Source organism: Dendrobates tinctorius, unplaced genomic scaffold (assembly GCF_039654945.1).
Source record: "Dendrobates tinctorius isolate UK_male_01 unplaced genomic scaffold, ASM3965494v1 ptg000094l, whole genome shotgun sequence".
Taxonomy (NCBI): domain Eukaryota; kingdom Metazoa; phylum Chordata; class Amphibia; order Anura; family Dendrobatidae; genus Dendrobates; species Dendrobates tinctorius.
The window spans coordinates 4,677,072-4,694,896 of record NW_027361762.1 but is presented as its reverse complement, the minus strand read 5'-3'; positions in this window follow the sequence as shown (position 1 = coordinate 4,694,896).

Sequence of the window (17,825 nt, the reverse complement as noted above, 5' to 3'; positions counted from 1 at the left end):
TTCTTGCTTTAGGCTTATTTAGTCCTCCGGTCGTGACGAGGCATCTAGGAACATCGTAGGCACGCTCCACGGCTACTGCTAGTTGTGTGGTAAGATCAGGGATCTGCAATTTGCATAGTTACCAACCTCTCTGGTTTTCTGTGACTTAGCTTGTTTTGCTTTTTTCTCCTCGGTGACCCATTCATAACAGGGTACACTTGATGGTAGTGAGGCCCAAGTCCCCGACCTGTTCCCATCTCCTGTTTAGCCCTGAGCTAAACCCCCAACCCCCTCCCCAGGAGATGAGACAGGGAAAACAGTGAACTGCACCGCAAGCCAAAGGAAAGATAAAACAGACACCACGGGGTTATATCAACTGAAAAACAAAACTTAGTTTTATCTGCTGCTAAGCACCGAACAGCAGAGTAAGGCACCAGAACAAAGAAATAGCTAGAGCTCCACTGCAACACAGCCTTCTCCTGACTCCAGCTTGGTTGGTCTCCAAAGAGGAATAATATCGCCAACAGTTAGCTGGTGCACCTGATGAGCTTCTCTAAGAAGGTGGGAGTGGTTTCCACCTGTCTCAACCGATAGACCAGCCATGCAATTACACCAGCGGCCACCGGGGCGAAAAATTAATATTAACTCCCGATGGCCTGAAAGGAAAAAAGCTTATATATGAGAAGCCCACACTGACACAGATCTAGAAATGGATCATAACATGTGCAGGTCCTGGAATGGCCTATCCAGTCTCCAGATCTCAACCCCATAGAAAACCTTTGGAGGGATTTGAAAGTCCGTGTTGCCTAGCGACAGGCCCAAAAAATCACTGCTCTAGAGGAGATCTGCATACCACCAACAGTGTGTGCCAATCTTGTGAAGACTTAGAGAAAACATTTGACCTTCGTCATTGCCAACAAAGGATATATAACAAAATATTGAGGTGAACTTTTGTTAATTACCAAAGACTAGAGTTGAGCGAAACGGGTTGAAAAATTTCAAAAGTCGCTGACTTTTGGCAAAGTCGGGTTTCATGAAACGAAACCCGACCCTAGGATGAGGTCGGCCACGAGGTCGTCGACTTACGCGCCAAAGTCGCGTTTCAAAAGTTTGTTTTGCGCTCTTTTTCAGCCAATCAGGATCCACGGACACTGTGGGCAACGTGATGACATAGGCAGGGGTCACCACCATCTTTCAGAAGGGCATGCAAGTGATTGGCTTGCTTTGGTGGGCATCACAGGGGTTATAAAAGGGCGTGCACGCCGACCGCCATCTTACTTCTGCCGATCTTAGCATAGGGAGAGGTTGCTGCTGCTGATTCTGTAGGGAGAGCGTTAGGCAGGGAAGAAGAAAAAAAAACTGCTTCTGCTGCTAACGATTTTGCCTGTACAACACACCAGTCACTGTGTGTGCAGTGCAAGGGGAGGCTATATTGTGGTGGATCAGCGGTGTTGGTTGTTAGGCTGCCTTCTAAGGCTTCCTGACAGCTGCATTGCTGTTTCCCCACTGCTCTGCAAACTGCTTTTTTAAAAGCAATCCCAATTTTTTTTTTTTGTCCTGCTGAGGTACTGAGCGTGCATTTTTTCACACCATACAGCGGTGTACGCTCCTCACACAGTACCGTGTAACGGCTGTTATCACAGCCACAGTGAAGCTATCTGTGTGTCACTCTGTGAGAATAAGTCGAGGACATGTTCCGTTCTTACAGACCTGCACCTACTAGTTTTGTCTAGCTTTCAAACAGTTAAAGATATTTGCTGTTTGATCACATTCAAAACTATAGAGAGACAGCGTGTCAGTCTGTATACTTAAAAAACACGGAGCTTGACAATTTTACGTACACCGGACAGCCGTGTACGTGCACGCTCCTCTCAGTACCGTGTAACGGCTGTTATCACGGCCACAGTGAAGCTGTGTGTCACTGTGGAAGGATAAGTGGAGGACTTGTTCCGTTCTTACAGACCTACACTCTAGGGAGATTCCTACTCTGCCCAATTCTACATACACCTTGTAGTTTGTGATACACTAGCCAATTTCTGCCTGTGACATAGCGCTCTGATATTGAGTGGGCTTCACACAACCCAAAAGTGTCCAGTGTCCACTAGTGTGTGCAGAAATTCAAAATCTCCCTTATCCTGTAGTCACTTTTTTCACACCTCTGCCATCGAGCCTGTGACATAGCGCTGTGATATTCAGTGGGCCTCACACAATCCATAAGTGTCCAGTGTCCACAAGTGTGTGCAGAAATTCAAAATCTCTGTGATCCTGTAGTCACTTTTTTCACACCTGTGCCATCGAGCCTGTGACATAGCGCTGTGATATTCAGTGGGCCTCACACAATCCAAAAGTGTCCAGTGTCCACTAGTGTGTGCAGAAATTCAAAATCTCCCTTATCCTGTAGTCACTTTTTTCACACCTGTGCCATCGAGCCTGTGACATAGCGCTCTGATATTCAGTGGGCCTCACACAATCCATAAGTGTCCAGTGTCCACAAGTGTGTGCAGAAATTCAAAATCTCCCCTGTCCTATAGCCACCTTGTTTTACATTACTATATAGTTTGTTGGATTTTGTCTACATTTCTACAAAAAATGAGAAAGGCTGGTGGAAGAGGCCGTGGAATTGGGTGGGGGTTGGCAGCTGGTAATGATGGTGTTGGTGGTGGATCTGATGGTAGTGGCAAGAGCAAAATAGGACCGAATGCAGGAGGTGTTGAGCCTGCGTCATCGTCTGGCTCCATAAGGCTTCGAAGGCTTAGTTTTCTAGGAGTTGGCAAACCGCTTTTAAAGCCAGAGCATCAGGAAAAAGTTTTGTCTTACATTGCTGACTCAGCCTCCAGCTCTATCGCCTCCTCTTCTGAAGTTGTAAAAAGTAAAAGCACTGAGTCATCATTGGAGGCTCATGTTCATGAACCACACCTTTCCTTGTGTCCTTCACCTCAACCAAGATTGAAGGATGATGCAGGCCATACTACTGATTACTCCATGGAGCTGTTTTCACATACCATGCCTGGATTATCAAGTGAAATGGTGAATTACCCAGGCCAAGATGAATCTGACATGGAGTGCACTGATGCACAGCCGCTGATAGATGATTCTGCTGGTACATTCACTCAGAGCACTACATTGTCCTCGCAGTGTACAGAGCCAGATTCTGACCCTGATGAGACTCAGGTGCCCCTTCCCGCACACTATACCACCATACACGGTGACACAGAGGAAGGTGCACATGACATTGAAGAGGAGGTGATGGATGACCCAGTTGTTGACCCAGATTGGCATCCATTGGGGAAGAGGGTGCTGCTTCCAATAGCTCAGATGAGGAGCATCCACAGCAGACATCGACATCGCAACAGCTGTTATCTGGCAGGCCCGGAGCACTCCAAAGACAGGTTCCAAAAATCAAAAGAGTTGCTGGACAGCTTGTCCAGAGGGTCAAAAGATCACAGCGTGCTAGGCCGCAAAATGTCTGCCAAAGTAGGAAGAGTGCAGTGTGGCACTTTTTTGAACAAAATCCTCATGATCAGGCCAAGGTTATCTGTAAGAAGTGCGCAAAGACCTTTAGCCGAGGGAAAAATCTGAAAAATTTGAATACCAGTTGCATGCTTAGACATTTAACCAGCATGCACTTGCAAGCGTGGACACAACACCAAACCTCAAGTGCCACATGTGCAACTGATCACAAAGAAGGTAGTCAGCAACGCTACATTGTTTCCCCCACTGTAAGCCCACCGGTTAGCACAGCAGCAAATGTTGAGGTGTTGTTGCAAGGCCACAGCAGTCAGGGAATCCCACTGTTATATCAACGAAATACTGAATCTAGGCCATCAGAAAGAACACCAACTCCATCACCATCATCAACCCTCTCTCAGTCCGCCATGTCCACCGCTACTTCCACCATATGCAGCTCTCAAGTCCAGCTCACCCTCCCAGACACTATGAGTAGGTCAAGAAAGTACTCAGTCTCTCATCCACGTACACTGGGTTTGAACGCCCACATTGCCAAACTAATCTCGTTAGAGATGATGCCCTATCGGTTGGTGGAAAGCGCAGCTTTCCGCGAACTCATGGCCTATGCAGTACCACGCTATGACCTACCCAGTCGCCACTTCTTCTCTCGCAAAGCCATCCCAGCCCTCCACCATCATGTAAAAGACTGCATTGTCCATGCACTCAAGCAGTCAGTGAGTGGAAAGGTGCACCTCACAACTGATGCATGGTCCAGTCGGCATGGCCAGGGCCGTTACGTGTCCATCACTGTGCACTGGGTTAATGTGGTGGATGCAGGGTCCACAGGGGACAGCGGTGGTGGGACAGTGCTGCCTAGCCCACGGTATAGGAAACAGTTGGCTGTAGGCGTTCGACCCTCCTCCTCCAGAAGCGAAAGCTCGTCCACAGAGCGCAGTCGTACGAGCACTCCATCTGCAGCTGCCACTGTTGCACACGAGGTGTCCCCCTATCGAGCAGCTAGTGGAAAGCGTCAGCAGGCTGTGTTTCAGATGATGTGTTTGGGCGACAGACACACCGCCGAGGTGCTGGCCGAGTACTTGAAGCGACAAACTGAGTCATGGCTGGGCAGTGTACATCTTGAGGCAGGCAAGGTAGTTAGTGATAACAGCCGTAATTTTGTGGCAGCCATAGCCCTTTCAAAACTCAGCCACATACCTTGCTTGGCTCACACCTTGAACCTGGTGGTGCAGTGCTTCCTCAAAAATTATCCGGAGTTAACAGCCCTGCTCCAGAAGGTGCGAAGACTGTGCGCGCACATCCGCCGGTTGCCTGTACACTCCGTTCGTATGCAGAAGCTGCAGCGATTGCTCCACCTTCCCAACCACCGCCTCATTATCGACATTGCAACAAGGTGGAACTCCACCCTGCACATGGTGGAGCGGCTGTGCGAGCAGAGGCAGGCCATAATGCATTTGTGGGAGGAAACACGGCCAGGCACTTTGAGAGCAGACATGGAGTTGACAGGTGTGCAGTGGTCGAAGCTGAAAGACCTCTGTAAAGTCCTTCAGTGTTTTGAGGAATGCACACGGCTGGTAAGCGCAGACGACGCCATCCTAAGCATGAGCATCCCACTTATGCGTCTGCTCATGCAAACCTTGACGCACCTTAAGGAGCAGGCGTCTGCAGCCAATGTTGACGAGGAGGGAATCCTTGATGACATTCAGCCATTGTCTGCTCAGGGACCTCTCCTGGACGAGGTGGAGGAAGAAGAGGAGGAGGAGGATGATGATGGGGATGATTACTTAGGGGAGGAGGATGCATCTCGTGGGGCAAGTGAAAATGTTGGCGTGGCAAGGTCTGGTACAGGGTTTGTGCGTGACTGGAGGGATGTGGATTTGCCAGAAAGTGCTCCTCCAACCAGCACTCGCAGTGCATCATTGACACCGGGAACATTGGCCCACATGTCAGATTATGCCTTGCAGATCCTAAAAAGGGACCCCCGCATTGCCAAAATGATGAACGATGACGACTACTGGTTGGCCAGCATCCTGGATCCACGCTATAAAGGCAAATTACAAAACATCATGCCACAGGAGAACCTTGACCTAATATTGGCTAATAAACAAGCAACTCTGGTAAATCGGTTGCTTGAGGCATTCCCAGCACACCTCATAGTGCAATCAAGTGTCTCTGACGGTGGTGGTGCACACCCGCCGTCAGACACACCGCCGTACAATGTGGGGCCCAGTGCCAGTACCGACGCCCACGAGTGGGCCCCCCTTGCTTGGGCAGGGCCCCAGCATTTGCAATCTTTACCTCTCCCTGCTCCTCCGCTGTGTAGTCTGGGCCGTCAAATCCATACTGTGCCTGACACCGTCTGAGCCTGCCTCCTGATGTATAGACATATATTTTGAATGTGTATGCTATCCATACATGTTATCCGGGGATACGGTACCCTTTCTCACCTTTGTGCAATCACGTGCAAGCCATACTGGGCCTAACACCGTCTGAACCTGCCTCCTGATGTATAGACATATATTTTGAATGTGTACGCTATCCATACATGTTATCCGGGGATACGGTACCCTTTCTCACCTTTGTGCAATCACGTGCAAGCCATACTGGGCCTAACACCGTCTGAGCCTGCCTCCTGATGTATAGACATATCTTTTGAATGTGTACGCTATCCATACATGTTATCCGGGGATACGGTACCCTTTCTCACCTTTGTGCAATCACGTGCAAGCCATACTGGGCCTAACACCGTCTGAGCCTGCCTCCTGATGTATAGACATATCTTTTGAATGTGTACGCTATCCATACATTTTATCCGGGGATACGGTACCCTTTCTCACCTTTGTGCAATCACGTGCAAGCCATACTGGGCCTAACACCGTCTGAGCCTGCCTCCTGATGTATAGACATATATTTTGAATGTGTACACTATGCTATCCATACATGCTATCTGGGGATACGGTACCCTTTCTCACCTTTGTGCAATCACGTGTAATCCATACTGGGCGTGAGAACGGCTGGCGAGCTGTTAAGCAAGCTACAGCACCTGTGGTTTGCACACGTAAGTTTTTCATTTTTTCAGGAATGACGGTTAGGCCTAATTCCGGAACTGCGGTTGACCTGCACTTACTGGGAAATCATCGTTCGCGGGTAATAATTGTAATCAGTGATCCCCATCACTAACGTTGTTCAGCGGGTTATCTGCACCTGTAAGCGACAAACGCTGGCCTTTTCAGTGTAGCGCACATGCAGCCACGGACATGTAAGGGCATGACACACCAGTTATTGGCCAATCTCATGTGCCAGAGCCTCACGTGTCCCTCTAGTAAGCCGGACTCGGACCGCGGGGCATGACTGAGTCTCGTTCGTTAACGGAATTAAGCTTGCAATGTGTGCATCTGTTCTGTAGCTGGCATGGTTGAGGTTTCCCAGGTGGAGTCGAATTTAACCGTAGGCTCCACTCCTGGTGGTGCCCTTCTGGACATTCCTTTAAGGTTCAGCTTTGCAACCATACTGCCCACGTAAAACAAACACTTTGCCTTCATGAACGCTGTTTGGAGGGTCATGACTCGTGGGAATAACGCCGCCCAATCAGTTAACCTGCTAGAGAGATTCTTCGTCGCTCTCAAGCATGACATCACACTCCCTAGGAGGAAGGTAATGCCACTGTGGCGACCGTACTCCTGGGGGCGACACAAGTGCACTGATGCCCATTCACTGCTCGATGAATCTGCTGGTACATTGACCCAGACCACTACATTCCCCTCGCACGCTACACGGCCTGAATCTGACCCTGATGAAACTCAGGTTACCCTTCCCATATATAGTTCCATCTTACACGGTGACAAAGAGGAAGCTGCAGATGAAAGTGCAGGTTCGGCCCACCCGCCATCAGACACACCACCGTACTATCAGGGACCCTGTGCCAGTGCCGTCGCCAACGAGTGGGCCCCCCCTGCTTGCTCAGGATCACAGCACTTGCAAGGTTGAAATACTGTTCAGTGAGATGGAAGATGGGGACGATGAGGAGTCCAGACTAGTACAGGGATTCCCTAGCGAGGAGACTTATTTGATTGTTTTCAATGTTGGGACAGCAATTTTTGGGGAGCACTATACTCTGGAGAATGATAGATGGGGCCCACCATACACTGGAACATTCCAAAGGTGGACATCAGACACTGGAGCAGCATTTACAGGGCCCATTATACACTAGAGCATTAGAAATGGGGCCCATTATGTTTGGAGCATTATTTGGGCCCATAAGACAGTGGAGCTTCATCCATGGGGACCAACATATACTGTAGCATTATGTGGAGCTCATCATATACTGTTTCAAACATTATATGGGACCAATGATTCTGTATGGAGAAATAGATGGGCCTCTTCATGAGATGTAAAAAGTGAAGTATTTTTCATTGTACTATACCGCTATTTCTCTGCCGTATTGGAGCATGATAAGTTGTGGTATGTGTTAAAGGGGCGCTCTTTCTCCCAGGGCACATGAAAACCTGGAGCCAGCCCTACCCCCCCACAACTTTAGCCAAATAACCCCCATTTTTCAGTGCGTAACTTGTATTATGAAGTTAATTAAGGTTGACAAGCTTAAGTAAGAAGAATTGATGCTTTTGGCATTCAAATGGGCACTGTAGGTGTGTTTCCTGTCCTCCTCTCACTGCCGACTTTTATTCCCCATTGACTTACATTGGGTTTCGTGTTTCGGGACGACCCCGACTTTTCCCTATAATCGGCCGATCTTGCTCGACCCGACTTTTGGAAAAGTCGGGTTTCACGAAACGAAACTCGACCCTAAAAAACCAAAAGCCGCTCAACTCTACCAAATACTTATTTTCCACCATAATTTGCAAAATAAATCTTGCCAAATCAGACAAGGTGATTTTCTGGATTTGTTTTCTCATTTTGACTCTCATAGTTGTGGTCTCCCTATGATGTCAATTACTGGTCTCCCTCATAATTTAAGTGGGAGAACTTGCACAATTGGTGGCTGACTAAATACTTTTTTACCCCACTGTATCTATTGCTTGATGAAAAAGGAGAGACTATAGGGGCTTGGGGCACTCCAGTTTTTATAGAAAGGTCTTGTGTACAACATTTCTTGTTTAAGCCCTGAGTAGATAAAGTAGGACTTTAGTGAAGAATACACAAAAGCATGTTGCATTCGACTGCGTTCACAATAGATTATAGAAAAGTGGTTTGGTAAATAAAAAGATGCCAATACATCTCTCCAGTGGTAGATATTCCAGATATGTTATGGTCCTTGGTGTCATTCTCTCTGCAGCTTTCTTTTCACTTTGCAGCATAAATCATCCACTATCTGGTACAAGAAGACGATAAGGTGAGCTCTGCTTTCTTTTATCCTAGATTGGCCACATTAGTCCTGTATGTTATGCCATAAAACTTGAATTCTAAATCTTTCTTGCCCCCTTCATTACTGGGATAAAATCTAAAATAATTTAGATATTAACGCCTAGAAAGTAAATGAGACTTACTATCTTCTTCTTTTTCAAATTCCTGCAAAATAACCAATACCACTGTTGCTCAATACATATGGTGCTACAAATGTCTTCTTATAAAAAAAAAAAACTATTTCTTTATCTTTTGTGGATTTGCTGTAATTAAAAAAACCCTACAAATTAATCTAGAAACAATGTCTTCAGACGCGGTTCAAAATGCCAAACAGGCTAGATTTACTTCACTCACTTTGTTCTTCACTCACTTAGCTCCGCTATTAGATTTAGCTTTGTACTTTACATTGTGCTAAGGAAACAAAACTTTCTTGCATCTGATATAGCCATGGTGGGTAATATCTCAATCAGTTGTGCATGGGGTCTTATTGGCAATGCTTCATGGGACAAAAGTATGTAAATTAGCTCAGAAAGAACAATACACGAATGCCACTGATTGAAGACAGCTACCCTAAAAGTCATTGTCAGATCCTTCAATGAGTTTTGAAGCATAATCAAGGCCTTTTAAAGGGTCAGATATTAGGGTAGCTGCCTCTGTAGCTGTATCCTTAATGGGTGTATCCAGGACTATTTTATTTTTTTTCTCAAGGGGCAAATAACTTACGGGCAGCTAGTTGCTATCTACCTGCCTGTACTGCCAGGCGCCGATCTCGGTTGGCTCAGAGTGCTCAAGGATAGCTACTGTTCTTGATTCTGCTACTTTGTTTGATCTCACGTTAGCAGAGCAAGTCTTCATTTTCTGCTCTGTCGACAGGGTGTCCCTGCCAACATTGTGCTGCTTGACAGATCTCCGCAGTCAAGCAGCGGGGAGCCAGCCGTCAATCAGCATGACATTGGAAGCAGGGTAACCCGATCGTAGGGGAGCACAAAGGAAAGGCAGAAGCTTGAAAGGTTTTCTTCTTTATTAAGTTCCACTACTCATTTCAACGGATAACCTCCGTCTTCATCAGGTGGCAAGGTTGCCACCTGATGAAGACGGAGGTTATCCGTTGAAACGCGTAGTGGAACTTAACAAAGAAGAAAACCTTTCAAGCTTCTCCCTTTCTTTTGCGCTCCCCTGCGATCGGGTTACCTGCTTCCCATGTTTATATCCTCTCTAGAGGCACCCGACAGGAGCAGCATCAGATTACTATTACCAGCGCCCTGAGACCTGTCAGCCTGGCGCTCCATATATCTGTCTCACCCTAACTATTTCAATCAGCATGACGTTGACAGTGACACCCCATCGACAGAGCAGAAAATGAAGAGTTGCATAGTTGTTCCCGTCAAGTCCAGAAAAACATCTGATGATCAATTTTTGCTTACTGCAGTAGGTTGGAAATCCGTAAACGAGAACTGGGCCATATACATTAATGTTGTGCTGTTCTCTAAATTCTATACATGAGCAGAGTCAAGTGGTGTAATGCCTGCTGAGTTATATGGCAGCGCAACAGCTGCTACACCAATCAGTGCATATGATATGAAGGATTTAATTTGTTTTATAAGACTCTTCGTGTCTCACAAAAATAAAGTTTCACTTTAACCATGCTAGCATAAATTACCAGATTACCAATAATTACTTAATATGACGGGGAAGATGACCTGTTGCATAACTTTTTGGCACCTGATGTTGTTTTCTTCTTCTATCTTCTACAACAAGACGGGATTGTTCAGTGCTCAGAGCTCTTAGGAATGTAAACTTTAAAGGGGTTGGTCATTTTTGGGATAGGAAATAATTTTTGCATTTGGGATTCATTACAAATTTTGCACCGTTTTGCTTTAAAAAGGCTCTTTGTTTCCTGTACATTGAACTTTAATATAGTCTGTGGACATAAATCAGCTGAGAGGAGCTCAGAAAAAAAACAGAAAAAGGCATAAAAAGAGTTACACACCTCCCTGTTAGACTGTCAGAACTGTAGGGCAACAAAGAGCCTATAAAAGCCAAAAAGGGCCAACTTTGTAAAGAAACCTCTAATGTGACGCAGGTCGGTAGCCTTTTGCTAGGTATTCATCTTTCTTGCCCCAGCATGCTACATGAAGATGTGGGTCCAGCAGGGTGTGGGCTTTGTTTATGGGGACACTACACCCTTGCAGGCCAAATGCTGTCATTTACTTCAGCTGGCCAAGACCGGATGTTAAACAGTTCAATGAGAGCAACAACTACACAAAAATAGTCATTTACTTAGAAGTAAGTTGTTGGGAACCTTGTATGGTAGATAGCGGGTGCATAACTTCACAAACGTTTCCTTTATAATAAATACAGACAATTTTCACGCAAGATCTCTCTACCAATGCCAAGTTTTCTTGTTTCTGCTTCATGTTCCTTTGTCTTCACCACAACCCAACACAGTACTACAGTTCAGTTAGTGAGGGTCCTATTCTCAACCTGCGGTTCCGCATACTCTTTTCTTCAAAGAGGAACTAGTTTGCAATATGGCTTGTACTTAGCACCTCTGCTTCTGACACGTTGGAACTTCTGCCCAACGCACTCTCTGTCTCACATTGTTGGCAGTGGATTATTCCGGATACTCTCCAAGTGTGCGACAACAGAACTTCTTTTTTCAGGAACAATCAGGAACAATATATGATAAGCTTAATAGATCAGGAATAAATCATATTTGTGTCTCTGTGTGCAGCATCTATAGCAGGCTGCTTCTCTCATACACAGACACAGGGAAACAGGAAATACAGTCACATGCTATCTCTGTGTGAGCCTCTGGGAGTTTTTTTTTGTTCTAACTTTATGAACAGCATGCAAATATAGCAACTGAACACTCATAGACAGGAATGGCGTTGTTGCACCAAACATATTCCAACACACATTTTCTGTTCTGTCCTGGCCCATTGCCACTCTGAGTTATAAACTCAGTACTGTAATGCTAGGACTAGTGTTGAGCATTCCGATACTGCAAATATCGTGTATCGGCCGATATTTGCTGTATCGGAATTTCCGATACCGAGTACCGATATTTTTTCAATATCGGATATCGGAATCGGAAGTTCCCATAATGCAATGAGCCACTGTGGTGGCTATGATTGGCTGCCGAAATGACGTCATCATGATGCGCGGTCATCCATTGAGTAAAGATGAATTGTAAAAGCTTGCCAACTCCTCAGATTCTGAAGAAGATATCCAACTGGAGAAAGTGTACAAAGATGAGGACCACATAAGTGGTGGGGAAAGTGATACAAGAATTCTGATTATGAATTTGAATCTGACAAGTCCCGATACCCAGACTAGTCAGAGGCAAGCCGTTCAGTCTAAAAACATAAGTGTCATTTGGAACTTGCAGCCTTCTGCCCAGGCAGAAAATTTGTCCTGAACTAACATCAGATAATTCTCTACCAATTAGTCGCTTTTAGGGAAGCTTGGGATAAATGGATAGAGATCCTTTCAAAATTATACATTACTGGTGTAAATGTCACTGTGGATGAACAACTTGTGTCATTCCGAGGTAGGTGCCAGTTCACACAATACATATCGAGTAAGCCAGCAAAGTACAGCACCGAGAAATACAGAGTAAGCCATCAAAGTACGGCATCAAAATATAGACACTTTGTGACAGCAGCAGTTCACACGCTCTAAACTTTTAGGGATATACAGGAAAAAAGCCTGGAGAAAAACGTGAAAAGAGTCAGGGAATGTGAGTCATTTCAGATTTGACGTATGGACTAAGCGTTACAAATAGTGTTGAGCATTCTGATACTGCAAATATCGGGTATCGGCCGATACCGAGTACCGATATTTTTACAATAGCGAATACCGGAATCGGAAGTTCCCATAATGCAATGAGCCAGTTGTGTTAGCCATGTTAACTAATGGCATTGCTGTGATTGGCTGCTGAAATGATGTCATCATGATGCGCGGTCTGTGCGGGCCTGCCGGGGGTCTGTGCGGGCCTGCCGGGGGTTGTGTGTGTGTGCAGGCATCGTCCGATGGGACTACAACTCCCATCGGACTATGCCTGCTACAATAACAGTGATTGACACATTAGCCAATGATGGGACAGTAGTAGTCCCATCATCCGGCTAATGTGTTGAATGTAAAAAAACAAAACAAAACATGCTACATACATACTACATATATACTACATGCATGCAACATACATACAACATATATACTACATGCATGCAACATGCATACTACATATATACTACATGCATGCAACATACATACATACTACATACAGTATATACCACATGCATGCAACATACATACTACATATATGCCACATGCATGCAACATGCATACTACATATATACCACATATATACTACATGCATGCAACATACATACATACAACATATATACTACATGCATGCAACATGCATACTACATATATACTACATGCATGCAACATACATATATACTACATATATACTACATGCATGCAGCATACATACTACATATATACCACATGCATGCAACATGCATACTACATATATACTACATGCATGCAACATACATACATACAACATATATACTACATGCATGCAACATGCATACTACATATATACCACATATATTCTACATGCATGCAACATACATACATACTACATATATACCACATGCATGCAACATATATACTACATATATACTACATGCATGCAGCATACATATATACTACATACAATACATTAATACAATACATACATATAGACATACAGTACATATAACATAGAGTACATACTCACCATCACTTGTCACTTTGATCCCCGAAGCCATTGTCATATGTGAATAAATATTAAAATAACAAACCACCAATATACTTACCCCTGATCCGCAGAAGTCCACGAGTGTCCCACGACGATCTTGCATGGAGAACAGCAGCATCAGCTGATGCTACCGTTCTCTACGGGCTCCAGGAATCCAATGACGGGAAGTAGGTATCCTTCCGCACTGTATTCCTCCGCCACTGTAAAAAAAAAGTCCCTAGTCTCACTTTATGGCAAAAGCTGCGTGGGAATTTTCTCACACAGCAATGCACAATGAAATGAATAAAAAACAAATCTGAACTGAGAAAAGTAAGTTAATGTGTATGCACAATCTAAGTGCATATTAACACATTAGATTAGATTAGATTAGATTAGATTAGATTAGATAAACTTTATTGATCCCGGAGGAAATTACAGTATTACAGCAGCAGAACAAAGATCAAGAACATTACAAGAACAATACACACTTTACAAAATAAGTCTATATGGACAGCAGATGCGGATAGACTGGTACTTGTAACTCACCAATTCCCCCCCATACACTTTGAACTTCATTTAGTCTTGGGATGCTTTACACTTATACATTTGTTAAACATCCCCACAGCTGTCGGAACAAACGATTTTCTATATCTTTCCTTTTTACACATTAGTTGGAGTAGACGCTTGCTGAATGTGCTCTTTTGCTTCGCAAACAGTTCATAGAGCGGGTGTGTATTGTTGCTCATTATAGCCTTGCATTTCTTAGTAATTCTATCCTCTAATACCTCCTCGAAAGTCCTGAGTTGTAGACCCACCGCCGCACTAGCCTTCTTGATAAGTTTATTCAGCTTATTCGCGTCAGCTGTGCGCACACTACTACCCCAGCATATAATTGCATCAAAGATTGCACTCGCCACAATGGATTGGTAGAACATTTCAAGCATTTTGCTACACACATTAAACGACCTTAACTTCCTTAGGAAGTAAAGTCTACTCATCCCTTTCTTGCAAACCTTCTCCATATGGCACCTCCAATCAAGCTTGCTGTCCAGGTGAACCCCCAAATATTTGAAATTCTCCACCATCTCCACATCCTGACCATCAATAGTGATAGGTAAGCAATCCTTCATGCACCTTCCATAACTCAACACCAGCTCCCTGGTTTTCTTTACGTTGAGTTCTAAATGGTTAGCCTGGCACCAGTCAACAAAGTCCAAAACCACCCTTCTGTATTCCTCCTCCCCCCGGTCTCTCTCAATACCTCCGACTATCACTGAGTCATCAGAGTACTTCTGAAGGTGACAAAGGTCTGATTTATACTGAAAATCAGCTGTGTATAACGTAAAAAGGAATGGCGACAGCACCGTTCCCTGAGGGGCTCCAACACTACTCCGCACACTATCCGATACGGCCGCCCCCAACCTCACAAACTGTGGCCTGTCCGACAGATAATCAATGATCCAATTCACTAGTCCCTCATCAACCGCCATTTCAACCAGCTTTTTACGTAATAATAGTGGCTGTAAGGTGTTGAATGCACTGGAGAAATCGAAGAACATGGCACGCACAGTGGTTCTATCATTGTCCAAAAAGGAATGTACTGTTTGTAGTAGATACGCTACAGCATCGTCCACCCCCAGACTCTGCCGATACGCAAACTGAAGGGGGTCCGTAAAAGCAGACACCCTCGGACACAAGTAGGCAAGTACAATTCTCTCCAAGGACTTCATCACATGCGATGTTAAGGCCACCGGTCTATAGTCATTATGGGAGCTCGGGAAGGTAGTCTTGGGAACCGGCACCAGGCAAGAAGTCTTCCATAGAACTGGTACTCTCTGTGATTGTAAGCTCCAGTTAAACAGGTGCTGGAAGACAGTGCACAACTGATTCGCACACACTCTGAGGACACGTGGACAGATACCATCAGGCCCTGCTGCTTTACCCATGACCAGCTTACTAAACTGTTCCCTCACATCATTTTCGGAGATCAAGAAAGACTCCGACTTCCTCCCCCCAGTTGATATTGCTCGTCTCTCCCCGGCCCTCTCCTCTGTTGACATGGCACATTTATTGTTGAATCTGTTGAAAAAAACATTCATTTCATTAGCCATGATCAGCCCCCCACCCCCCTGATCTGACCTTGCCTTAAACCCAGTCAAAAGCTTCATTCCAGCCCACACTTCTCTGGAGTTGTTATGTGACAATTTATTTTCCAATTTAATTCTGAATGCTTCACGGGCAATCCTAATTTTCCCCTTTAAGTCTCTCTGAACAATTTTCATTTCCTCCTTGTCCTTCCTTTCAAAAGCTTTTTTTTTCCTGTTTAGTAGATGTTTCAATTCTTTTGTAATCCAAGGCTTATTGTTTGCAAAACACCGAACCTCATGAATAGGTACAATATTGTCAGTACAAAAGTTGATGTAATCAGTAACTCTCCTGGTAACCTCATTAACATCATCATTAGGTTCCCTGGCACATGACCATTAACCAGAGGAAACAAAAAACACAAATATCCTGAACTAAAGTAAAAAATATACTGCAAATAATGCATAAAGGTAATAATAATAATAAGGGTGTTTAGTAAACATAATTTTGATCAAAATAATGTACAAGCCATCCCGCCACGTCACGGCAACCCTTGTGGGACAGTCCCTACTCTAGTATTTAAAACCTTTTCACTTGCCAAGTGACGTGAATGTGAACAAGGATCGAGCAGCTGAACCACTAGTAAAAGCTTAGGCCAGACTGGATGGCTTTCCCAGCTCAGAAAGAGGGCGGTCACACCCTTATATGCACTGAATGCACAATGAAATGAATAAAAAACAAATCTGAACTGAGAAAAGTAAGTTAATGTGTATGCACAATGTAAGTGCATATTAACACATGACCATTAACCAGAGGAAACAAAAAACACATATTTGCAGTATATTTTTTACTTTAGTTCAGGATATTTGTGTTTTTTGTTTTCTCTGGTTAATGGTCATGTGTTAATATGCACTTACATTGTGCATACACATTAACTTACTTTTCTCAGTTCAGATTTGTTTTTTATTCATTTCATTGTGCATTCAGTGCATATATGGGTGTGACCGCCCTCTTTCTGAGCTGGGAAAGCCATCCAGTCTGGCCTAAGCTGTTACTAGTGGTTCAGCCACTCGACCCTTATTCACATTCACGCCACTTGGCAAGTGAAAAGGTTTTAAATACTAGAGTAGGGACTGTCCCACAAGGGTTGCCGTGATGTGGCGGGATGGCTTGTACATTATTTTGATCAAAATTATGTTTACTAAATACCCTTATTATTATTACCTTTATGCATTATTTGCAGTATATTTTTTACTTTAGTTCAGGATATTTGTGTTTTTTGTTTCCTCATGTTGCATGCATGTAGTATATATGTTGTATATACAGTATGTATGTTGCATGCATGAGGTATATATGTAGTATGCATGTAGTATATATGTAGTATGTATGTATGTTGTATGCATGTAGTATGTATGTTGCATGTAGTATATATGTTGTATATATGTATGTTGCATGCATGTAGTATATATGTTGTATATATGTATGTTGCATGCATGTGGTATATATGTAGCATGCATGTAGTTATATGTGGTATATATGTAGTATGCATGTTGCATGCATGTGGTATATATGTAGTATGTTGCATGCATGTAGTATATATGTAGTATGCATGTTGCATGTAGTATATATGTATGTTGCATGCAAGTAGTATGCATGTTGCATGCATGTAGTATATATGTTGTATGTATGTATGTTGCATGCATGTAGTATATATGTAGTATGTATGTATGTTGTATGCATGTAGTATGTATGTAGTATGTATGTATGTTGTATGCATGTAGTATGTATGTTGCATGTAGTATATATGTTGTATATATGTATGTTGCATGCATGTAGTATATATGTTGTATATATGTACAGTATGTTGCATGCATGTGGTATATATGTAGCATGCATGTAGTATATATGTGGTATATATGTAGTATGCATGTTGCATGCATGTGGTATATATGTAGCATGTTGCATGCATGTAGTATATATGTAGTATGCATGTTGCATGTAGTATATATGTAGTATATATGTAGTATATATGTATGTTGCATGCATGTAGTATGCATGTTGCATGCATGTAGTATATATGTTGTATGTATGTATGTTGCATGCATGTAGTATATATGTAGTATGCATGTAGTATATATGTAGT